Genomic DNA, 26944 nt, shown 5'->3' on the forward strand with positions numbered 1-26944 from the left:
GTCAGAAACCTCCTCTTAAATATAGGATACTGTTTGCTTATACTGTGTGTAGCTGTAGCAGGGATGGGTGGCATTCACACTGACTAAATTGGAGCAGTTATAAATCTTCTAGTGCCACAAAATAATGTGTCAATCCAGTTTTTGTGGGGTTTGGATATCTGAAATAGGAAGGAACAATCTGGCTGCTAATGAATAAGGAAACTTCACAGTTTTACTTTGTCTCCCACACCAACAACTTGCTCTAAAAGTTCTTTTTTATGCAAAAATCCCCAAAATTTCTCAAGATGAAAGTAATTTTAGTATTTTCATATGTATACCACATTATTAGAATGAATTACATGCATTTACAAATACAGCATCTCTGTGCAATAATTAAATGTGTTTTGATGTTTCTTAATATTACTATGATTAACTATCACTCATAAATTATCTTAAATGTATATGGTGCTTCAAACATAATGCATCATACATTAAGTAGAAAGAATTGCTGATCATATTTCAGTCAACACTTCATGAACACAAAAGACAGCCATAGAAGAGTATGACTAACAAATTGCCTTTTACTGGATGGTTGTCCGCAGTCTAGTTACGGGGATCAGATTTCCACCTGGGAAATGGACACCATCTTGGCCAGACAGATTCCCAGCAATCAGCAATGCCACCCTTGGAATCTGCTGAAGCTGGTCTCCTTTATTGGGTTGACTTAGACCACCACTAAAAATTCAGGAAATGGGAAACATAAGTACCTTTGAATGGGGTTTTGGCAAAGGAAGTGAGTAAAACCAATTAGCTCTGTTCTTTGAATACCAATTGTGAGACAAAGCTGCAAGCAACTGAATCCTTTCAGAAATCCCTTAACCGTCTTAATTTTAAAAGGCCTGTTGATGGTTGGTATCACACATATCTCATCTATCTGGGCATTTCTATTGTGCTCCTTACTATGGTGTCTGAGCATTTTATGGAATTAAATGGGTCTGCTATGTAGTCACATTAATATTGATGTTTGGTTCTCTCTCTTCTTCACCCACGTGGGAAGGAAGGGAGATATATTTTATTTCTAAAGTTATTATTGTGGGAAAGCTATGAAGAAGAGTGGAATCTTAAGTTTTGTCCAGAAGTCAGTGAGATTCGTGATTATACTAAGCTCCTGAGGGAGACACTTCCAGAGCTGTTGCTCACCCATCAGAAAAAGCTGTGTCTCCCACTCTCATGACTCATAGGGCCGGTTTACATTAAGGAAATTTGCACTGATGTAATGACATTGATGGTTTAAATGTAGACATGCTGCATAGGTGCAGAGTTTACACCACTGCAATGTAATCTGGTAACATACCAAAATAAACTGTGCAAGTGTAAGACATTGTTTGCATCAGTGCAAAACTTTTATATTAGGGCTTGCACAATGTTGTTACACTGATGCAAATTCCCCATATGTAGATAGAGCCTCACGCTTGCTCCTGAGGAATGCAGCTATCATGAAAGGTCATAGTTACATAGAAAGAGTTGAGTCCCTGAAGTAGCCTAGATTCAGCCCTTTGAGGGTGTTGAAGGACCAGAATTCTGAATTTGGTCTGGTATTTGTTGTGTGGCAAGTGTAACATCTGGAGCCCCAGGATGATGTACCTGCATTGTGTGTGTTACTTAATAGGTGGGCTGCAGCATTTTGAGCCATATTGAAGTTTTGTGTTCCCCCGGAGATGATGATGTTATTTCCAAATGCAGCACACTGCATTAGTTGAGCCTGAAAGTCACATATACCTGGATCCATACAGCCAAGTTGGTAAATGATAGGACAGGGCCTAGTCTCTTGGCCAGTGGTAGATGGAACAAAGTGTTTCTGGCAGCTGTGGCTATTTGAAAATCCAATAGCAACATAGTCCATGAGGATCCAAAGGCTGTGAACTCTTTTGGCCTCCTGGATTGAGGATGATATTAGAGTTTTGCTTAGTGCTTTGAAATGTTCTCTTCCCATTAACATTTTGATCAGGTTTAGATGCCCTCAGTTACTATTGATCCCAACACTGATTTTGCTTAGGCATTGGGATAGCTGGGAGGTGGTACTGTTAACATTTACTGTGAAAGATAAGTAGAATTGCATTGCATGCCATCCTCATACTGGAGGTATTTGGAGCCAGAATGTTGCTTGATCTCCTTAAAGGTTGTAGATACATGTTGAAGAGAATAAGAATGTGGACAGAGCAATGTATAACTTCACAAGTGAGGTCTCTAGAGGTGGAGGTGCAGATGCCCATTACAAACTGCTGTGATTGTTCCCAGGGGAAGGATCTGAACCAGAGCTGCACATGTTCATTTTCACTGCCAGATTTTTGAGGTGCAGCAGTTGCATCTCCAGGGTGATAATATACAACACTTCTGTGAGGTCCAGCAGTATGGGAGTGAGTGTTTATCCATAAGTCCATGCCAAAAGGAAATGATAGTTTTTGCTGCCAGCACCATCCATGGACCTAAAATGAACTTGCCTCAATAGACTATATATGGAAAATTACACTAAATCATTTTGTTTTTTTCTATCAGTTCAACAGAAAGAAAGTGACAGTTCAAAAGGAGAAAATCTTGAGCAGACTTCATGCCTGACACATCCTACTACACTTTGCAAAAATTACCATAACTACCTCCAATAATTACAGGCTATATTCTACACAAATGTATAAAGCAACATGAAGATATCCCGATTTCCATGACACCTGTCTCTTCATTAGTAGCAAGAATCTTCTATATAACTGCCAATAATCCTGGAGAAACTAGAAGGGCTATATGGTATGAATGTGTCATTTACGCAGTTATCATTTGCTCAAGGAAGAATTAAATCAATTTGTGAAAGCCATGATGTTATAGGCTCATATACATACATCTGAAAGGTATAAAAGTCTTAGGGATGTAGTCTTATTTTGGATATTTTGTTTGAGCTCGTATCACTGCACATTGTATTGTAAACACAGCGACAGCACAAATGTACACAATGGGAGTAAAAAGAGATTTTAGAAGATAGCTGATGACATTATATCTTGTATGAGATCATAATTAAACCATTAGTTTGACCAGATGATCCAGTATTGCTATGAGAAATGAGATTAGAGCCTGATGTAATCCATTCAAGTGGAAAGAGTTTGTTAAACTGATTGTAGTAAAATAAGATTTTTTTTCTGGGCTGTTTTTTTGTTGAGTTGGACATATGGATTTCAGGATACAGATGTGGCTAACAAATTCTGATCACTGTATCTACTGTGCCAGATCTGCAAAGATGGGAACTGTTGGGAAATTGGCCCTACAAATTTAATTTAGTTGTGAGATCAATATGGAAGTTCATAAAATGTTAAAATAACCTATAATAACAAATGTTAACAGAAGGTAAGCCAATGTTATAAACAGATGCAACAGAACCAAACAGAAAGACTAAATTAGTCCAAACAAAAAGGCCAAGTTGAATAATTTAAGGACTATGTTGAAATCATGCTTGGTAAAAACAGAAAATGTGGAACCAGAAATTAATTAACCAAAGTGTGTTGGATATTAGGCCAAACTGGTGGACAAAATAATGAGGGGATGAGCTATTCCACCCTCCATTCCCTTTGTGGTTCCTTAAGAAAGAACAGATGGAGGAGAAATACATATGGAGGCTACTGGAATAAGTTTCACCAATATGGCTGCTACTCCAACTGCCTCCTGAGACCCCAGGGCCCAAAGAGAGGGACCCAGATAACATCGCCACCTCTACCAGCTCCAGCTGAATCCCAACTACCACCTGAGGTGAGATGGGATTGAACTTTAACAGCAACAGCTCTAGCCCATCTTAACTAACTTCTTCTCTTTTCCCCAAAAGGACAATTACCATCTTTGGTACCATTTAAGAGACTGGAGGGTTTTCTTCCTAAAACTCTCTCCAGCTAAAGAGAAATGGAACAAGAAGTGTTCTTAAAATGAAAACCTTATGTTACATTTCAAATACTTTAATGGTTTTCCCTTCGTTTCTGTATCTTTAATAAAAGGTTAAAAAGGATTTTTAGTGGTGTGTTAACCATGGTACTAAGCAGCCTGAGGTCTCTGTATACCAAATCCCAAACCTTGTTTAACCCAGTCACTGTCCAGCATTAAACAGTGTTATGTTAATACCTTTGACCCAGTTATTCCATCTAAATTAATACAAGAGAATCTTTGTTAGATTGTTTCTTTTTATTCAATCTATTTTATAAACTTTCATAAAGTCCTGGTAAAATACAGTAATAGCATCTCCCTGCCAATACTTTTGATACTAACACAATACCCTCTGCAGGATTTGTTGCACAATCAATATTGCCTCTCTTGATGTATATTATAACTTTCCAAATCATTTATATTCTCTGGATAATTTCTGTTTCAAGTATCTTCTCCATGGATGGTGTAAAGCTTATAGGCCTAAGGTATCCAGGGATATTTTAAATACAGATGTTAAACTGTTCTCCAGGCCAGTAATACTCATCCCTTTTTCCAAATAGATTTAAAGCACATATCTGTTCGGCAATTACATAATCTTTAGCTAATTCTTTAATAATTTTGGAAAGGCATTACAAAATATTTGGTTGAGCCTGGGAGATGCTGCCGGCCCCCTGCAAAATGCTGACTGCCTTCCACTCTCATTGAAGGGTTGCATACAGCTGCTAAATCAAAATGGGATGAATTTACTATACATCAGCTTTTTGTCTTCCTACCTTTCTAAAATGTCCTTTGAGTCTATGCGCTATTAATCCCCTTGACCAACAGCATACTGAATTACTCCACTGGGCCAAATTCTGCTCTGAGTTACATCTGTGTGAATCCAGAGTAACGCCATTAACGTCTGTGGACTTTCATTGGTGTACATACAGAGTATCTAAAAGTGGAATCTGGCACATTGACTTCAACAGATTTATGCTCATATAGCATCAGAATAGTGACAACAGAATTAGGATCCCATTGTGCATCGGTGGTTGTTAATACCAAGTGCCTTGAAGTTTGTTTTAGAGACTTTAGTTAGCACTATAGCAGTCCTGGCACAGTAGCCCTTAATGTTTTTTTTAGAAATTGTTATACTATTTTTCAATTTTGAAACTTTGACCTTTCTGTACAGGATGAGAGATATAGCAGAAGAATAAATTGTTCTGCTTTTTTCCTCCTAAAAGTCAATTAATTAGGTTTGTCACACTGTATCACCTCTCTCTCTCAAACAGGTCAAGTCTTTCCAGAGAAACCAAGCCAATACTGAGAAACATATGTTGAAATATTTTGCAAATAAACTGGTATAACAATGATTATTTTTGTTCCTTTTGTTTTACTTTTGCAGTGAGAACAAAAAGAAAAGAAAGCAGTTATGCTAAATACTAGACAATATTTTTAAAATATTTGTTTTTCATCTATACTAAACCCCACAGGTTGCCAATGTTTTTTGTAATGCTTCAAAATGTCTTGGCTTGATAATAAGCAACTCATTCCTCTTATATGAAAAGTCAAGTTTATTATAATTTGAAATCAAGCAGCTATTCAGGAAGCAATAGAGCAAATTCTGTCAAACTGTAAGAATTGTTTAAGTAAATGTTCATCTAATCCATAGAGGGCATAATATCTTACAATATTTAAAAGTTTGATGGAATCCTAATATACAGTTTACATCTTGCAAAGTAAGTGAATAGTTAGGGTGGGTTTTTTGTTTTCCCTCATTGAGGAAGTATTAACAATCTAAGATCTAATTTGTGTCTCTCAGGAATTCTCTCACTGTAGATCCATCATTATACACAGCCTATTTAACATGATGTTTGAGTATAGAGAGTATGTAGTTTTGGTTCTAATCATGGAATGGAGCAGGCAGACAAATTGTACTGTTTCCTGCTTCCATTGCTTCACAATACTCATAATTAGCCCCTTCTCTGTTTGTGTTTCCTTCTAAACTACCAGCATAGGCACTTTTGTCCCAGAACCAGATTAACCATTACACCACTTAACCCCAGACCTAATGGCTTAAATCACAGATATGCTTTGTCCCCTGATATAGGATGACACAAATGTTTGTATTCCATATTCTGATCTTTCATTGTCTTCCAGAAAGATTTTAATCAAGCTCAGAAACTATGTATGGGTGTCTCTTCTGTATCATCCATTGTATATAAGAACCGAAGAGCTGCCATACTGGGTTAGACCAATGGTCCATCTAGCCCCATATCCTGTCTTCCAACAGTGGCTATTGCTCAATATTTTGGAGGGAATGAACAGAACAATTGTCAACTGAGCCATTCTCTGTCATCCAGTCCCAGTTCTTGATGTTAGAGATTTAGGGACACCTGAAGCATGGGGTTGCACCTGATCATCTTGGCTAATAGCCATTGATGGACCTATGCCCCATGACCTTATCTAATTCTTCTTTTAATCCGGTTATACTTTTGGCCTTCAAACATCCCATGGCAATGAGTTCCACAGGTTGCTTGTAAACGTAGTGAAGAAATACTTCCTTTTATTTGTTTCAAACCTGCTGCCTATTAATTTCATTGGGTGACCCCTAGTTCTTGTGTTATGTGAAGGGGTAAATAACACATCTTATTCACTTTCTCCATGCCATTCATGATTTCATTGACCTTTATCATAACCCCTTTTAGTCGCCTCTTTTCTAAGATGAACAGTTCCAGTCTTTTTAATCTCTCCTAATATGGAAGCTTTTCCATACCCCAACAATTTTTGTTGCCCTTCTTTGTACTTTTTTTCAGTTCTAATATATCTTTTTTTTGAGATGGGGTGACCAGAACTACATGGCGAATTTAAGGTTGGGCATACCATGGATTTATATAGTGTCATTATGATATTTTCTGTCTTCTTTTCTATCCCAGTGGTTCTCAAACTGTGGGTTCGGACTCCAAAGTGGGTCACAACTCCCTTTGAATGGGATCACCAGGGCTGGCTTAGACTTGGTGGGGCCTGGGGCTTAAGCCGAAGATGAAGCTTCAGCCCTGGGCAGCAGGGCTCAGGTTTCAGGCCCCCTAATGAAGCCCTTGAGCTTCAGCTTTGGCCTCCCTGCCCAGAGCAGTGGGGCTCATGCTTTGGCCCCTCTACCCGGGGCAGTGGGGTTTTGGCGGGCTCAGGCTTCAGTCCCCCCTCCTGGGGTCGTGAAGTAATTTTTGTTGTCAGAAGGGGGCCATGGTGCAATGAAGTTTGAGAACCCCTGATCTATCCCGTTCCTAATGGTGCCTAATATTGTTAGTGTTTTTGACTGCCTTTGCACACTGAGCACCTATTCTCACAGAACTATCTATGATGGCTCCAAGATCTCTTTCTTGAGTGGCAACTGCTAATTTAGACCCCAGGTATGTATAGCTGGGATAATTTTTTCCAGTGTGAATTACTTTGTACTTATCAATATTGAATTTCATCTGCCATTTTGTAGCCCAGTCACCCAGCTTTATGAGACCCCCTTAGGTCCAAAACTGACTGTGAAGAGTTACTAACAAACTTGAGTGATTTTGTATTGTCTACAAATTTTGTCACTTCACTGTCCACCCCCTTTTCCAGATCATGTATGTATATGTCGAACAGCATAGGTCCCAATACAGATCCTTGGGGGACCATGCTATTTATTGTGAAAATTGATCACTTATTCCTACACTTTTCCCCCTATCTTTTAACCAGCTACTGATCCATGATAGGACCTTCCCTCTGATCCCATGATTGCTTACTTTGCTTAAGAAATTTAAGAGCCATACAGACAATGGTTTGTGGAAGGAGGAGGCAAAAAGAGAGGTCAGCCTTTTAATTTAGCTAATAACTGATTTCACTGCAGATTCTCTGTAGAGATAACAAGCACCTTCAGAGTGCGTCAAACTATTTTTGAAGAATAATTCCAAATGAATAACAGAATTATTTTCTATTCTTTTTATTCCTCAGGTTTTGATCTAAGAGGTTATTTCAGCCAGCTGTCAATCCTATAAATAACACTACTTCATATTTATAAGGCACATTACGTTCAGTGATCTTAGGTATTACAAATATTAATGAATTAAGCCTCACATTATCCTTCTGAAGTATGTATTATCATCCCCTTTTTACACAGATAGGAAAATGTGGCACAGAGAAGCTAAGCAACCTGTTCAAGTCACAAAGTAAGTCTGTGGCACAGCTGGGAAGAGAACCCAGATGTCCTGGCTCCCAGCCCTGTAACTACGCAACTGTCCTTCCTTTCAGATATTTCAAAGGGTGGGCATATAATTCTCAGAACTATTTGCAAACTATTGTACCATGAGGCTCGTGCAATTTTTCAAAATGAAAAACGGAATAAAATTTAGCCATAGCATTGGCTGAATATGGTAATGACCCAGTTGTTTACCATGAAATGTTACATAGGATAGCCTGCCATTTTGAGTCTTTGTACAAAGAGATTCTTTCTGATGCCCTTTATTGTCCATTAGGGGTGGGGAGGAGAACTGTGTTACAAATTATTCATGCTGTCACAATATATCATTAAAGATCAGGTAACTGAAACAATCGTTTATTGTCTGTAGCTAATTGAAATATGCTTTCATAAACCAATGGTTTGTGTGAATGTCGGTGCAGCAAAAAAGAGATGAGATTGTCAGTGAAGAGGGGGTCAGTGTTCCTCTGGACTGTGGGTCAAGTTCAGATGATGCAAGTTAAACCATCTTACACATCAGCACCCCAAGGAGCTTCTTGTATCCATATCACCAATATGTAAGGGAGTCTATGTACAAGCAATGTATACACCAAACAGAAGTGTGTAAAGAGTTAAAGTTGTCTCCAAACTCCTTTTAACATACACTTTTATACCTTCTTCCAGCTCCTTAAAATGTAAGTATAGCAGAGTGTAAGGGAATCTGAGTGTAAAGGCATCTAATTTACAATACCTTACACATCACCTCTGTATTTAGCACGTCTTTGAATCCTATTTCTTCCAGTCACTTTGTACCATTGTGAGGTCTTTTTCATCTTTTTCATCCTTCCTGCTCCACCTCATACTCCCTCTCCTGGCTGCTAGATGTTTAGAAATTGAGTAAATAAAAATTGATCTTCCTTTTTTCTTGAATGGATTCTTTAATGGTCTGCATATTTTTTTTACCTTTAAAGGAGATGACCTATAAAACTTAAATATTCTTTAAGATACTAAATATATTAATTAATATTCTTATAGTTTTAAGTTGTACAATGATAGGGCTAGATCAAGAAGATTAAGGGTATGTCTACACTATGAAATTAGGTCAATTTAATAGAAGTCGATTTTTTAGAAATCGATTTGATACAGTCGATTGTGTGTGTCCCCACTAAGCGCATTAAGTCGGCGGTGTGCGTCCATAGTACCGAGGCTAGCATCGACTTTTGGAGCGTTGCACTGTGGTAGCTATCCCACAGTTCCCGCAGTCTCCGCTGCCCATTGGAATTCTGGGTTGAGCTCCCAATGCCTGATGTGGCAAAAACATTGTCGCGGGTGGTTCTGGGTACATGTCGTCAGGCCCTCCCTCCGTGAAAGCAATGGCAAAAAATCGTTTCTCACCTTTTTTCCTGGGTTACCCGTGTAGATGACATACCACAGCAAGCATGGAGCCCGCTCAGCTCACTGTAACCATATGTCTCCTGGGTGCTGCTGGCAGACGCGGTACTGCAGAGCTACACAGCAGCCTCCCCTTGCCTTGCCTTGCCTTGCGGACAGCAGACGGTACAATACGACTGCTAGCCGTCGTCATCGTCCTGTGGGTGCTCCTGGCCGACCTCGGTTAGGTTGGTCGGGGACACCTGGGCAGACATGGGTGCTCCTGGACGGCCACGGTGAGGTCAGTCGGGGGCACCTGGACAAAAATGGGAATGACTCCAGGTCATTCTCTTCTTTAAGTTTCGTCTAATGGAGATTCAGTCCTGCCTGGAATATCATGCCAGCTGGAGGCTTCTGCCTCAGGCTGCTCTCCCAGTCGGCAGCACCGCGCAGTCGCACCTACCCCAGCCTACCCCTTGCTCCCATGGCTCATGAAGCCTGGACAGTAGTAAGGAGCAGTTCAACTATAGGCTGAGCAAGTGCAGAATGGTGGTAGAATGTGCCTTTGGATGTTTAAAAGCTCGCTGGCGCAGTTTACTGACTCGGTTAGACCTCAGCGAAACCAATATTCCCATCGTTATTACTGCTTGCTGTGTGCTCCACAATATCTGTGAGAGTAAGGGGGAGACGTTTATGGCGGGGTGGGAGGTTGAGGAAAATCGCCTGGCCGCTGATTACGCGCAGCCAGACACCAGGGCAGTTAGAAGAGCACAGCAGGGCACGCTGTGCATCGGAGAAGCTTTGAAAACCAGTTTCATGACTGGCCAGGCTATGGTGTGAAAGTTCTGTTTGTTTCTCCTTGATGAAAACCCGCCCCCTTGGTTCACTCTACTTCCCTGTAAGCCAACCGCCCTCCCCTCCCCCTTCGATCTCCACTTGCAGAGGCAATAAAGTCATTGTTGTTTCAAATTCATGCATTCTTTATTAATTCGTCACACAAATGGGGGGATAACTGCCAAGGTAGCCCGGGAGGGGTGGGGGAGGAGGGAAGCACAGGGGTCGGGTAGTTGTAGAGGCACCCCCTAGAATGGCATGCAGCTCATCATAGAAGCGGCATGTCTGGGGCTCTGACCTGGAGCGGCCGTTTGCCTCTCTGGGTCTTTGGTAGGCTTCACGCGGCACTGCTGCGGGTCCCTGTTATAACCTCTGTCCTTCATGCCCTTGGAGATCTTTTCAAATATTACGGCATTTCGTCTTTTGAAACGGAGTTCGGATAGCACGGATACATCTCCCCATACAGCGATCAGATGCAGTACCTCCCGTTCGGTCCATGCTGGAGCTCTTTTGTGATTCTGGGACTCTATGGTCACCTGTGCTGATCAGCTCTGCATGGTCACCTGTGCTGATCAACTCGCTATGCTGGCCAAACAGGAAGTGAAATTCAAAATTTGCGGGGCTTTGCCTGTCTACCTGGCCAGTGCATCTGAGTTGAGAGTGCTGTCCAGAGCGGTCACAATGGAGCACTCTGGGATAGCTCCCAGAGGCCAATACCGTCGAATTGCGTCCACACTACCCCAAATTCGACCCAGCAGGGTCGATTTCAGCGCTAATCTCCTCGTCAGGGAGGAGTACAGAAATCGATTTTAAGAGCCCTTTAAGTCGACAAAAATGGCTTCATCGTTTGGACAGGTGCAGGGTTAAATCAATATAACGCTGCTAAATTCGACCTAAACTCGTAGTGTAGAACAGGGCTAAGTAGCAAAATGTGGAAGTACAGTACTCTATACTTTTCTTGATGTCACTATCCCAAGGTGATTGAGATTCTAGAGCTTCTTGAAAAACTAGTTTTGCTAATGAAAGGTCTGTTTTCCAAGGAATCATGGAGTTCAACTACAGACTTATGAAACAGTAGTATTGCAAAGTGTCTATGGAGCATAGACTTTTCCATCTCAAGGAAGCATTTTTTTTCCTTTAGGTTGTATAAAAAATTATAAAAACCAGTCTTCTTCGGGTCAATGACAATTCTGTACTGTACAACGAAACACAGATCTACAAAGACAGAGATTCTAGGATCAATTCCTATAGTGTTCGTCACACAAAACATTCAATGGTACTCTGCAACCATTATCATACTGCAATCAGCACCAGAGTAGAAATAGGTCACATTAATTCTTATCCCATTAAAAAGAAAAACAATCGGCAATAGAGAATATTTCAGTGATGTAGCTTCTCTGAATAGTTTTGTGCCATTTAAAAGAATGTTAATGAAGAAGCTAAGAATTGTTATAATAACTTTAACATAAACTGTAAATCCAAACATTAAACTGTAAATCCATGGGGCAGGAGGGGGTGCTTTTCCTGAGCCTCAGCATCAAATTTGGGGATATTCCAGTGTTTTTGCTATGCACTGCCATTCTTACGCCTTTCTTTCATAATAGAAAAAGGTGGATTCCAAATCTTTGGGCCAAATTCATCACAGGTGTATAAAGTAGTGTAAGTTACGTTCCTTCAAACCTCCTTAAACCAGCTTTATGATTCTATGATTAGGGATAGTAATTGAAATGGCTGTAACTTACTTTTGGGGGGGGGGGGCACATTAGCATGTACTCTAAGAAGGTGTAAGTTAAAATAGCCCCACCTGACTTTAACTTACACCTTCTTCCATCTTCAGTGTGTAAGTTACACTTGCTTAAACTCCTTTGCACATAGATAAAAATAAATAGCTCTAAGAGTAGAATCCGTGTATCGGAGTCTAACTTATGCCACTTTAGGCACTGCTTCTGGTCCTTTGTTTATAAAACACAGTGGGTGAAAGCACTTTACTGTCTCTTCTGTAAACACTGGTATTTACACTGATATTACTATAATGATAGTTTTATAGTTATACAGGATCTAATGTTAATATATTAAAATAAAAATGCAAAGTATTCCATATAAAATTGGTACAATACTATAGAGGAAATGAGCATTACCTATAATGTACTTGAATATGACCTTTTTGGTACAGTGCTGTACTTTTATAAAGTATGTAACTGTGAAGATAGGATATGGATCCTTGGATGTGACGTACATATTGGGTTTAACACTTTTCATAAGCACTAATCTTCCACTACTTTCAAACAGTTTACAGATTGGGCCTGATCCTCTAAGAAGTTGAGTGCTTCCACCATCCAATGAAGTCAGTCTAAAACTGGCTTTACAATGCTCATGGCTTTGGGTTCACAGTGTGTGTATGTTTGATTATATAAAGATAAATAGTTCCAGGAAGTTATGGAAGTATGAGAACTAGCTTTAGGTGTATTACTGTGAAAGGAACATGAAAAGGAGGCCAAAAGGACAATATTGGAAATAGAGGAACAGAACAAAAAAAGAGGAAAAGAAAGTTTAAAAAGAAAAAGGAGGGAAGGGGGAAGAAGGCATTTCCCCACTACTCCCTTCCTAGTGCATGTTGATTTGTTAACATCATGAGAGGAGTGCTACTGTTCAGGGCAGCAGATATTATGCCACATTATTAGTATTTTCTGTTTCTTAGAGAATGGTATTCAACTGTTGGTTTAGCTTATCTAGAATTAATGTCATATGTTTTTTAAACTTCTGCCGTACACTACTTTTTCTACTAAAACTATATTTTTGGGGGGAAAATTCATTTAGCTGGAAAAGCCATTTTTCATTGAAAAAATGTTGCAACAGAATTTTTTTGACCAGACCTAGATTCTATTATTTATCCTTATAAGAAATTATTCTTGACTCTCATTTTTGGATTTTTATCGTATAATCAAAACTGGATTAATGGGTAACACTGCTCTTTGCCAATGTAGCTCAAAGTTGCTTAAGGAGTGTGTGTATTTAACGGTTATGTAATACATAGAAATGATAACCCATCTTGTTTATTGTGAGAGACTTGATTTATATTATTTGAGTCACTGAATATTTTTCATGGATCATTTTAAAAGTTATTAGATTGGAGTTATATTAACATAAATATACACAACTCTATTTTGTGTATTTTATATATATTTGTGCATTTTGTAAATATACACAATATTTTGAGTTCACATTTCAGCAAAAAGTAAAATTATTTTGTGGAAGACAAACAGCTTAGGAGCAAAATAGTATTTAGTCAAAACCCCTTTTTCTGCCAAAAAATAATTTTGACAAACAATTTATGACTGGCCCTACTTATCAATGCCTGTGAAATTTAGAACCTTATTCAGATTAAGTTTACAGTGATTATTCTCCTGTACAGCCATCTTTAGGGCCAAAAACAATACAAATTCTTAATTAGCCAAATAACACACCGAATAGCATCACTACTCATTAAGGGCCCAATCTTGCAAGGACAATCAGCTCTTCATGGGAAAAGGAGCTACTTTACAGGAGCACTTCACGAGATAAAGTGTGGCAGTAGGCAGTCCACTATCAACTGTCATTAGTATGTCTCCAACTCCAAATTTCATATCATGAAATTAGAGCACTTACATGAAAAATAAGCAAAAGCTAACGTGGTGACAAAGCATTACACTTAGTATCAGTCACATGTATGTATGAAACAAGTTATAAAAACAATGTACTGTGTTGCATATTTCTGATACCTCCTACATGCAAAGAGGGGAAGATATGTGGTTGCTCTGGGGCCCAATTTAAGATGATTTGGATGTCTTGCTTGAGAATTGCACCCATAATTCCTTCATTTCTTGGGCTCCTACATCCTTGAGAGTTAATATTAACTCAAACCACTGATAGGATCCTGCAACATTATCTTCACCATACTATTTATGTATGGAAATTTAAATATTATACACATGCTCAACAGATACTGTAAAAGATCATTCCACATATATATAGACCAAGTGGAATCTTTCCAAAAATTCATAGTTATCCCTACCCTCCTCATTTTCAGGCACTCCAATTATTTTCACATTTTACACATGAAGATGATTTTCCAGCATAGCTATTGTTGAATGTAGAGCCTTATTCTTTTTAATCACAGCTGTGCATAATGCATTAATCTTTTTTACTCCTCTTCCATTTCTAATCTGGTCTGCGTCATCAACTGATCTATTGTATCCATGCAAGTCTCTGTGCTGCAGCTGGAAACTCCCAAAGACAACAGTTCAAACTTATTGTGCACTGCAATAATGCTTGCATGGACAGTGTCCATCTTTTTACTTAGAGCATTTCACAGAGGACTGCACTGAAAGGTACTAAAGCACAAACAGTAGCAGTGTGTGCCACATCCCCTTAATGTTCTTTGGGTGAATTCTTGGCTTCATGGAAGTCAGTGGCAAACTCGCACTCACTTCTGCAAGGGCTCCATTTTTCATAAAAGTTGTGTCTCTTGGAGCCAGATCTTTAACTGTAAGTCAGCGTAGCTCCATTTATTCCACTTATGTCAAAGCACTAGGCTGATTTACACCAGTTGAGCATCTGCCACTTAATTCCATTTAGGTTTTGTGATATCCTAGATAGAACTTCGATTTCAAAAGCTCTAAATTAAAACACTTGTTATTTACCAGCGTTAAGGCATTAATGCCAAGCTCAGAGAAGAGAGATAATTTTAATAAAGTTTACTAAGCAAGTGACATCCCTATGGGCTTGATTGAAAGCCCATTGAAGTAAATAAGAGTCTTTCCATTGACTGCAGTGGGCTTTGGATCAGGCCTTATAGCAAGAAATACATTGAAGAGTGAATTTTAACCAATACTTACAAAAAATGTATAGTTTTATTAGCAACACACATGGGGACTCATAGTTTTTTAAAACTTATAAAAGAGATTACATTATTTATAAGTCGATGGGTTGGTAGTCAGAGTGTAGTAAATGGATAGAAAAATCCTGCTGCTGTGGACAGAAAATTCTACAGAAGCAACGCATTTCCAACAGGTGCATGGAAATGAAATTGGAAGTGAAATTTTTGAGCCATAAAAGAGAGGAAGTCATTGATCAGTGTCTTCTTAAATCTGGAGGTGTGTTATTTAATTTATGGAAAGTGCTAAGAGTAGTTGATGGAGGAATTATATACTGTCTTTTTAAAAAGTACTTATTAAGAATTCCACTTATGCCTGAAATAGCCTTTTCAAATTCTATGCCAAATTCTCTCCCTTGCTTCATTCAAAAAACTTACTAAACTTCCTCAGCTCTAGAAGCATTCTAGCCATGTGACTGTCACACTTTGTGGCCCAAAGCCACAGGTGAACACCACACCCATGCAGAATGCTCGATGCAGCCACAAGGGTCTCCCCATGTGGAACAGTTTACAGGCTGGGGCCTATGTTTGTTTGGTTTTATTTTTTCTGTTTGTTTTTGCTTGTGCCTGGAGATTGTAATGTCTTCAGAAACTAGATTCTGCTTGCTAGCTGGTCCTCCCAGCTCACTCATTGTAAACTACAGTGTACATTTATATGGGCCTACAGTTTACTGAGCTGCATGAAATAATTTTGGTGTTGAGTCATGGTTCTTGAAAAAATCTAACCCTTATTTAAGATTAAAAATATAAGTTTCACTGTAATAAAAGTTGTTTACATTTGTTTTATAACTCAGTGAACTGAAGTTGTAATAACCAGGTTGCCTTCCTAATTGGCTTTGAGCATATTGCAAAATCTGAGAAACTTCCTTAAATGAAAAACAGAAAGGATATATATGATTTATAATTACGTTATTAAATATAATCCGATTAAAGAGCAAGACCATCTTTATTTACTTGCTGTTTAATGAACATTGAGCAGATTTTGCAGACAATGCATGTCTGTTTAGCCAGAGTTCACATGCAGGAGGATCTGCTAGACTGGATTAGCAGGAGAGTTCCAGGTTCGGACTAAGGTGCACTGGCACATTACTTAAACATGTTATGCTGGGATCTACCCCATGCTTTTATTGTACCTTTATAAACACCATATTGACCTTTATAAACACCATATTTTCACAAATTTAAGAAGAAAAATAAGAATTGCATACCTACACATACAGAGCAAACCCAGGAAATTCATGTTTATATCTGACACTCATGGCATTGTGGGAGGAAAAATAGGCATAATGGTGTGATTTTTGTGAACTTTGAATCTAGTGGTTCATATTTTTTTTTTAACTTAATTACATTTCTTGGGGGCAGGGTATTTTTTGAGAGAGAAAACTTCATAGAAGAGTATTAAACAATCCTGAAAATCCTTAGATAAACACATTGCTCGGCTTTCCAATCACATTAAGAAATAATCCATAGTATTTATTATACTGTTGGCCAACATATAATACATACACAATAATAGAAGATGCTCTAGTTACTTTTGATCATGTATAGGTTAATTGAATAATTAAAATCATAAGAATGGCCATGCTGGGTCAGACCAATGGTCCATCTAGCCCAGAATCCTGTCTTCTGACAGTGGTCAATGCCAGGTGCTTCAGAGGGAATGAACAGAACAGACAATCACTGAGTGATCCATACCCTGTCATCTACTCCCAGGAGTTAATTGAAATAGTTATTATGTCACAAAGGCCAAAAAGCCTTCGTCAAAGCCAATCAAATCATTTGGTTTAATAAGCAATAAGGGATAAAATGTGAATAATATTTATTCTGCACAGCAGTTTTGTTCTCTCATGTAAATACCTAATTACAAAAAATGATCCAGATTGTTTATCAGAGCAGCATCTGTTCTCGTCTTTTGGACAGGCTGCATGGCTTGGCAACTTATTATCAGGAGTAATACGTCGCTAGTATGTGATTGAAAGATTCTACTGGAGCTGTCCAGTCTGATTATTAATCTCAGCATTTTGCATAAAGTATCATAATGTGTTATATCAAAGTTATACTCCATGTGCACTGAATATTTTGTCTTCCTTTAATATTCAATTATACAAACTCAAATGGAAAATTAATTTAATAAACTGTCACTTTCTTTGCCATAACTACCACTCCTATTATGTTCAATTCAGCCTTCTGTACACACATTAGGACAGGCTACCTGTAAGCAATTACATACTTAACTTATGTTCAAGTCGTACTACATCCTCTGTTCTCTGAGCATAAGATTATTTCTCCCTTAGATTTTGTACTACCATATTCCTGTTCTTGATATCTTCACTTAGATTATATTAATCTCTTTAATCTAGAATAAAAATAAATTGTTAAAACCTGGGAGAGTATCAACTTTATCTGGGCATATTACTAGTGCTATCCCAAGTGGAATCTTTTCCCCTCTCTTTGAGTGTACAAAGCAACGAACAAAGCTGTTTACAAGATACTGCCATTTAACATGATTTTCACATTAGCACATTAGGAATAGGGTTGACTCCTACTAAAATCAAATGACATGCATTTAACCTACATTAAACAGAGTGACCTTTTCAGTACCCCTTTGCATGTCTCATATGTGCAAGAAAAGAACCCCAAATATGATTAATGAACTGTTCAACCCATGATAATGAAATCTTCAAAGACTTTCTGTGGATGTCAGACTAGATGATCATAATGGTCCCTTCTGACCTTAAAGTCTATGAGTCTATGAGATGTCCTTTGCATGCCTCCCTCCCAAAGTCCTGTTAGAATTCACTTATGGTGATTTTGGTGATAATGCAAATTGCCATATCCATTTTACTTGCCTGAGATGCTCAATACTACAAAGGCTCCATTTTGTAATTACCCTTAATAGTCTTAATAGGAGATAAATTAGGGGGTTGCTCGTTTGGGAAATTAGAATACTTAGACCTGAGCTCTAGACTTTTCTGCTGCTGGTAGTTATATTTTATTTGTGCAAATGCACGTACACTGTAATAAAGCAATGCTCCAGCATGGTTTCAGTGACCACTGTCCTGCAGTATGTGCAGTCTTTTGAAATGTAAAATTAGAAATTTTGGCTGATTGAAGTCAAGCAAAACTCCCATTAAGTTCAACAGATTTCGCTCCAACAGTATTCTTTATTTACTATTTTAATCAATTTAGTGTTCCTGTGCTCTGCTAAACCACCACCTCATTTTACCTCAGCTGTAGTTTACTGTGTATATATTATTTACACTATATATTATTTGAACATCAGTTTGGTGAATTTGTAGAGAGCGTTGAGATACTTTGGGATGACAAGCACTATGTAAATGTGAGACATGATCCTTTTTTCTACTATTGTAATTTCAGTATGCATTTGTGTATTTTCCCTCTTTTCAAATTAATTCACTATTTCCATGGCATGGAACTAGTAACATGCAAGAAAAATATGTTCTATTACCTTTTTTGGTGCTTCGTGTCTAAAACTCTGTTTCTGTTCCAATGTCTGGCCACACTGTCTGTTGTCTATTCTATTTAATTTAATTTGCTCAATTTAAGTTATATTAAACTCCATCCTTCTGAACTTGAAGGAGGTGAGTGGATGACATCTGGCATAAATTCTTCTTGCATTGAGGTATTAGTACATGGGTTGATAATCCAAGTGCAATAGGAGTGAGCCACAGATATATCCCTGATATTGTCCCCAAACTAGAAAAGCACTTAAAACATGCTTAATATTAATTCATTGGACTACTCATATGTTTAAGTACTTTGCTGGATTGGGGCCGTTGTCTATAAGGTTAGCACACATACTTAATATTGTAATATTTATTCCAAATGTCAGACACTGATATTCTGTATTTGTGTATTGTCAGAAACAATTCACATAAAATGAGACTGCTTATATATTTGTAGTATGTTTTCCCTTTAGTTGAGGTCTATGTGAAGAAATGCATCATCTCACACTGCACAAATATGCTATTTTACATTTCTTAAAAAGGCATATTTATATGTAACCTGTCTCATACACAGAAAGTTCTAAGAAATACCATGGCTTTTTAAAAATGAACCAAGTGTTAATATTGTCGCTGAAGTTGAAGTACTTTGAGGTGCTAATATTTTTAGGTGAGGTCATGTTCTTCTGTAATTTGAGTCTGGTGGAAAAAATTAGGTGCAGAGACATGTTAAAAAGAAAATGCCTGAATCCTATTGGCCCATTCTGGAACCACCATGTTACATAATTTATAGTCTAACCTCATACAAATGTGAAAAATAACCCTCCTAATAAATATATTTTACCTCTTGGATAAAGATAAAAAGCAAATTCCTCAATGCCAAATTATAGTAAAAAACAAACAAACAAACAAACAAAACCCAAATCAAGAACTATGTGGAAGAATGTAAAATGATTTGCCTGAAAAATATGCATTATTTTGAAATATGTACTGATAACCAGGGCCGGTGCAACCACTAGGCGAACTAGGCAGCCGCCTAGGGTGGCAAGTGGTTGGGGGCACCCAGGGCCATCCTCAGGCATAGGCAGCTGCGTAAGGCCCCTGAAAATTTGGGGCACCACTGGGTCTTAGTGTCCACCCTCCTCACATACTGGATCCCAGGAGATCCTTGCTTAAAGCAAGTGTGTCCCCATTGCTTAAACTTGGAAGAAACCAAGTAGAAAAGAATGGCCATTTTAAGAAGGAGCTTTAGCACTGAACCACGGCCATTTAACATTGCAGAGAGTTATACTGGTTATGAATATGACAACTCAGTAAGAATAAATTGTCCTCCCCGTGTCCTTTTAAGGACAGATTTTATACGTCACACACACACACACACTGGCTAGCAGGACGCTGTATTACCTATTGGGAAGTAACTACTGTGGTCATTAGGCCTGCAAAGGCCGGGAACAGACATAATGCCTCCTAAAGGATGAGGGAACATTACCACAGGCAGCTTTGATTCCTCCTCTTCTACCAGTGTGGATCATACTGCCCTGCAGCTAGATGCTGGGTACAGGGAGGAAAGTAGAGCCACGACCACCGCTTATTCCTTATGACCCTCAGGAACACTGAGCAGGGCCAGCTTTGACATCAATGCAGTTTCTTCAGATCTGTATCACTAGTTTACATACAGTGTAATACACAGAACAAGCCTTGTTGAGTAAATGCAGAATTTTAATGATGTTGACACTGTCCTTCCTTTTCTACTCCCTACTGTCTTGTTAAGCTGTTTGTCAGGTCATGTCCAAAATGAGTCTGTAAGCTCCTCAAGGCAGGGAGCTTGCCTTTATGTGAAGGCATCTTGCATTCTAGTGAAATAATAAATAGTAAGTGTGGAGAAGTGGACAATGTATTATTTTTATGACTGTTGTGCATACCTCTGTGTTTGTTTACGATGGGCTACTTGCTATGACATTAGATTAAATAGGGCTGTTAGGGGAAACAAGCAGGGAAGTTAACACAATGACCTAGAAAAGCAGCATCTCAACAAACACAAAAACCAGGATAGTAGCAAATAATGGGCAATATCTTAGCCCCAACCCTGGTGACATAGCTGTTTTACCAAGGTTGTGAACCTGAAAACCAGGAGGCACCAATCACTTAAAAAATCCTCACACAAGAAAGTGGGTGGGGAGAATTGTCAATTGCTGCAGATTGCCATAGGCTGACAGAGTCAGTGGTCTGCAGTAAGTGATCCATGACATGGTCACCAAGAGAGTGGGGGAACCAAGCTAAGTCATGTCTACCTACAGACTTGAGGAAGTGCCAAGCATAGGTAAGACAGTATGTGCACAGGCCTCTTTGTTGCTTTAATTCCATTCCTTGGAGTGTTGTACACCTTTTGGCAAAATAAATCCAAATAAAAGCGCTGCTTCTATATGACTGCACATTGCTATTGACCATTGTCTTCACCTGAAGAGGAAACTCTTGCAGATGCCAAGCAAATTGGGCCTGTTAGGTATCACAGTTGACCACCAGCGGATGTGACCCAGAGATCCAGTCAGACAGCAGTTGCATTGTGGGGTCCCATTTCAAAGAAAAGTAGAGTCATGGGCCTCCACTTGAAAAGGGTGCTCCTGGGGGACTGGAAAAGGGACTCAGAAGAGATAGTTTACCCAGGGACCATGACAATAAAAATAGTCCAGATTGTGAGCATTTTTTTTGTCTATATAAATACAACTGTGTGTGCATGTATACATCCACACAAGATGGCCTACACTCATGGGTAGTAGGTGTTGGGGATCTATTGGTGTTGCCCCCAATCCTCTGTGGTATGGTGGGTACTGTTTTTATTCATCCATTGCAGAGCAAGGACATTTAAGCCAAACAGGTCATAGTTAATATGATCTTACGTTCTAGCTCTGCCCTTAAACATCTGAAAGAGAGTGAGCAATAAAGTCAAACTGGGACAAGTTTTTCTGTCTCTGTCATATATTGGCCAGAAATTGGCTATCTTTTAAGTTTTTTAAATAGCATATGATAGGAATGAGTGGGCTCTTTCCTACATTAAAGTCTTAGAATGGAGTTAACCTTCTGTGTAATATTATACTAGTATGATTAAATGAAATTCCTACATACTACAAAGCATTGGAATTTGATACTTTCATAAGTGTCACACATTGTACTAAAACAAGAAAGGTCTGAAAAAAATGTGGACCACGGTCTTTTGAAAGCAGTGAATAGCTGTTCACAGTAAAATGATCTCCATGACCAAAATTCTGTCCTACATGCCGGACGGGCATGCATAGTAGCTGGAGTCCCCAGGGGGAAGTCTGGTTGAGTCAGTATAAGAATTCTTTGGAGGAGTCAGTATCAAACTTCCCCTTGGGGCTGCAAGGGTTAACATGCTGGAATAACAGCTCCTCCACCCATGACTTATGCCATCCACTTTACACCCAGCCACCCATCTCCACATGACCATGGCTGGAGTAAGCAGGGTGCAGGGACTAGCTGTTCAACAGGAGTCTGTCTGCCCCCTGAGCAGAGGTGCTTTGTGAGAGGACTAGGTGGGAAGCTCCTCTTTTGTTCCTCTCTCTTTGTAGACTTGTGCAGGCATCAGCCAGAGAATGACCCCATAAAAAGCATGAACTTTCTAACAGAAGGAACAGATGGTCCAGAGGTTAGGGTGCCAGCTTGGGACTTTAAAAACCCGGTTCATTTCCCTGTTCTGTGTGACGCTGGGCAAATCACTTAGTCCCTCTATGCCTCAGTTCTCTATCTGCCGAATAGGGACAATAGCACTTTCCTACCTCACAAGAATTGTTGAGAGAATAAATACACGGTGAGGTGCTCAGTTCAGATACAACAGTAATAGAGGCCATATAAGTATCTAAGATAGACACATCCGTGTAGGAATCATCATTAAAATACAAGCTCAGTGGTTCCCAAACTTGTTCCACCACTTGTGCAGGGAAAGCCCCTGGCGGGTCAAGCCGGTTTGTTTACCTGCCGCGTCTGCAGGGTCGGCCGATCGCAGCTCCCACTGGCTGCGGTTCTCTGCTCCAGGCCAATGGGAGCTGCTGGAAGCAGCGTGGGCCGAGGGACTTACTGGCTGCCGCTTCCAGCGGCTCAAGACATTCTGAATCCCTCTGCTAATAGCACTTGCAGGACTAGGCCGCTGCAGTGAAGGAGGCAAAATGAGCCTTCTCTTCTTCCACAATCAACACAGCAGAATCTCAGTCAGCACAGATATTTAGCTAATTAACCCAGACACTAAACTCCAACATGGACTGATATGAAGAACTGTCAATGTACTTGACTAATAAGATCAACAGAATACATATGATGCTATCTGAGAGGAAATTCCACCCCCAGACTGTATTAACTACTCTACAACCCCTGACTGAGTCTGGCCCCATCATACATGCTGAAGCTCATTAAACTCAGAGCCACAACCTGTGAAATGGATCCATGCCCCTCCTGACTGATAAAAGTCAGTGAAGATCAGCTATGCCCACTACTAATGGGAATAGTCAATATCTCCTCCAGAGAAACACTCCTATCAAACTCCTTAAAAAAATGGAATAGTACATCCAATACTCAAGAAGCCAACACTTGACCCTGAACACCTCTTCAGCTACCTCCCTGTCTCCAACTTCCCATTCCTGGGCAAAATAATTGAGAAAGTAGTAACCATCAAACTCTAACAACAGGACATCAGCCAGCAACCTGGATGCCACATACTCAGGGTTCAGACCAGGGCACGACACTGAGATAGCTCTAGTGGCCGTAGAAAATGACTTCATGGCCATGGACATAGTTAAGATTTCCAGCCGGATGGTTGAGCCTTTCTGCTATCTTTGAAGGCCACAAAATACTACTAACAGGCCTACATGACATAGCAGAGGTACATAGTCCAGCACTGCAGCGGCTCCAGTCATTCCTCTCCAGCAGAACTCAGAGTGGGGATGGGTATCTGCTCCTCCTCTCTGAAAATCCTCAGATACAAGCTCCAAGAGGGATCCGAACTATCCCTCCTTTATTTCAATAGCTACATGAGACCACTGGGGTAGATAATGAGACACGATGGGTTCAGCTTTCAACAGTTTGTCAGTGACATACAACTATATATATATATATAAAGAAATTAGCTCTTGGGTGAACAGCAGCCAGCTCTAGCTAAATCCACAAAGACTAAAGTGCTGCTGGCCAGAAATAGGAAATGCTTTGAAGAGGTGGCCAAGATGTTATCTCCATCTTCCACCAAAAGCAAACAGCTCCCATTCAGCAAAGTGGTGTGAAGCCTCAGGGTCCTGTCTGACTTCTCGGATGGTCAGGTAGCATCAGTTTCCAAAAATGCCTCTTTACTTCCACCTCTCTGGGAAACTTAATCCTATCCTCCTGGATGAGGACCTAGCCACAATGGTCCATGCATTTGTCACCTCCAGACTGAATTACCATAACTCATTAATAGATTCAGAATGTTCAAGAAGTCCAACTGCTGTGGTTATCTGGTCTGACTTCCCATATAACAGGTCATAGAATGTCCCCAAAATAATCCCTAAAGCAGACCTTTTAGAAAAATATCCAATCTTGATTCAAAAAGTGAGTGATGGAAATTCCACCAAGGCCCTTGGTAAATTCTTCCAGTGGTTAATTACTCTTACTGTTAAAAATATATACATTATTTTCAGTCTGGATTTGTCTAGCTTCAACTTCCAGCCACTGGACCAAGTCATACTGGATCAAGTCACACACTCTGCTAGATTGAAGAGCCCATTATTAAATTATTTGTTCCTCATGTAGGTACTTACAGACTGTGATCAAACACCTTCACCTTCTCTTTGTTAAACTAAATAGATTGAGGTCCTTGAGTCAGTCACTATAAGGCATGTTTTCTAACCCCTTAATCATTGTATCTGAAGCTGAATGTGAAGACAATACACAGACTTAAAGTGGGCAGGCAATCACATTCTGTACTTCTTCTTGGCACAGGCTGCTGTGAGCACATTAAGCCCATGCTCAAGTGCTTCCACTGGCTCCAGTTAGCTTCTGATGCCTGTTTATGGCCTTGGCCCTTATCAAAGCAATTAGTGGGTTAAGCCCCAGCTATATCAAAGACCAAATTTTTATCTAGGATCTTCTGTGACAGCCGCACTCCTCAGGGACACTGCAGATAACAAAGCTAAGGACAAAGCATGTGAAAACTGGAGACAAAGCATTCTCTGTCTAGGTGATCTGGCTATGGGACAGTCTTTCAGAGGAGATCAGACAAATCCAGTCTCACCAGCTTTAGGAAATGATGCAAAACTTTCCTTATTGAGACTGCCATCAATAAGGCTTTTGCACTTGCCTTTTATTCCCAAACCCCTATCAACTCCCTGCCTCCAACATAAAACCAAAAACCAAACAAAAAACTACCCCATTCAAACTTTTGACCCTAAAAAGAGATGTGCCAGAGACTCCAGGGCCTGGTCTACACTACGACTTTAATTCGGATTTAGCTGCCTTAATTCGAATTAATGCTTGACCCGTCCACACAACGAAGCCAGTTAATTCGAATTAAAGGGCCCTTTAATTCGATTTCTGTACTCCTCCTCGACGAGAGGAGTAGCGTCAAAATCGGTATTGTTAATCCGAATTAAGGTTAGTGTGGCCGCAATTCGATGTTATTGGCCTCCAGGAGCTATCCCACAGTGCACCATTGTGACCGCTCTGGCCAGCAATCTGAACTCGCATGCACTGGCCAGGTGGACAGGAAAAGCCCCGGGAACATTTGAATTTCATTTCCTGTTTGCACAGCGTGGAGAGCACAGGTGACCACAGAGAGCTCATCAGCACAGGTAACCATGCAGGCTGATAATCGAAAAAGAGCACCAGCATGGACCGTACAGGAGGTACTGGATTTGATCTCTATATGGGGAGAGGATTCAGTGCTAGCAGAACTGCGTTCGAAAAGACGAAATGCCAAAACTTATGAAAAAATTTCCAAGGGCATGATGGAGAGAGGCCACAATAGGGACACAGATCAGTGCCGCGTGAAAGTCAAGGAGCTCAGACAAGCCTATCAAAAAGCAAAGGAGGCAAACGGTCGCTCCGGGTCAGAGCCGCGGACATGCCGCTTCTACGCTGAGCTAAATGCATTTCTAGGGGGGGCCGCCACCACTACCCCACCTCTGACTGTGGATTCCGAGCTGGGGATAATCTCATCAGGTACACCTGATGATTCCGTGGAAGGGGAAGAGGAGGAGGAGGACGACGAGCTGGCAGAGAGCACCCAGCTCTCCGTTCTCCCCAACAGCCAGGATCTGTTTCTCACCCTGACTGAAGTACCCTCCCAAGCCTCCCAAGCCAGCACCCAAGACCATGACCCCATGGAAGGGACCTCAGGTGAGTTTACCTTTTAAAATATAAAACATGGTTTAAAAGCAAGCATTTTTAATGATTAATTTGCCCTGAGCACTTGGGATGCATTCGCAGCCAGTACAGCTACTGGAAAAGTCTGTTAACATGTCTGGGGATGGAGCGGAAATCCTCCAGGGACATCTCCATGAAGCTCTCCTGGAGGTACTCCAAAAGCCTTGCCACAAGGTTTCTGGGCAGTGCAGCCTTATTCCGTCCTCCATGGTAGGACACTTGACCACGCCATGCTAGTAGCAAGTAATCTGGTATCATTGCCTGACAGAGCCTGGCAGCGTATGGTCCCGGTGTTTGCTGGCATTCAAGCAACATCCGTTCTTTATCTTGCTGTGTAATCCTCAGGAGAGTGATATCGCTTAGGGTAACCTGGTTGAAATAAGGGAATTTAATTAAGGGGACAGAGGTGGCCGTTCCTACTGGGCTGTTTGCCTGTGGCTGAAAAGAAATCCTTCCCTGCATTTAGCCAAGTGCAAAGGGGGGGGGGGGGGATTGGCCCAGAGCTTTTCGCGTTTTGCTAGCAGGGATCTTCCCTGATACCAGCCACACGGTGGGGGGAGGGAGAAAGCACTCATCCCAGAGAATTCATGGCGGGTGGGGGGGGGGGGGTGTTAGTTTGGTTCCTGCAGGGATGTTCCCTGATACCAGCCACGCGGTGGGGGGAGGGAGAAAGCACTCATCCCAGAGAATTCATGGCGGGTGGTGGTGGGGGGGGGTTGTTAGTTTGGTTCCTGCTGGGATCTTCCCTGATACCAGCCACGCGGTGGGGGGAGGGAGAAAGCACTCATCCCAGAGAATTCATGGCGGGTGGTGGTGGGGGGGTGTTAGTTTGGTTCCTGC

The sequence above is a fragment of the Emys orbicularis genome, chromosome 1, assembly GCF_028017835.1.
Source record: "Emys orbicularis isolate rEmyOrb1 chromosome 1, rEmyOrb1.hap1, whole genome shotgun sequence".
In the NCBI taxonomy this organism is placed as follows: domain Eukaryota; kingdom Metazoa; phylum Chordata; order Testudines; family Emydidae; genus Emys; species Emys orbicularis.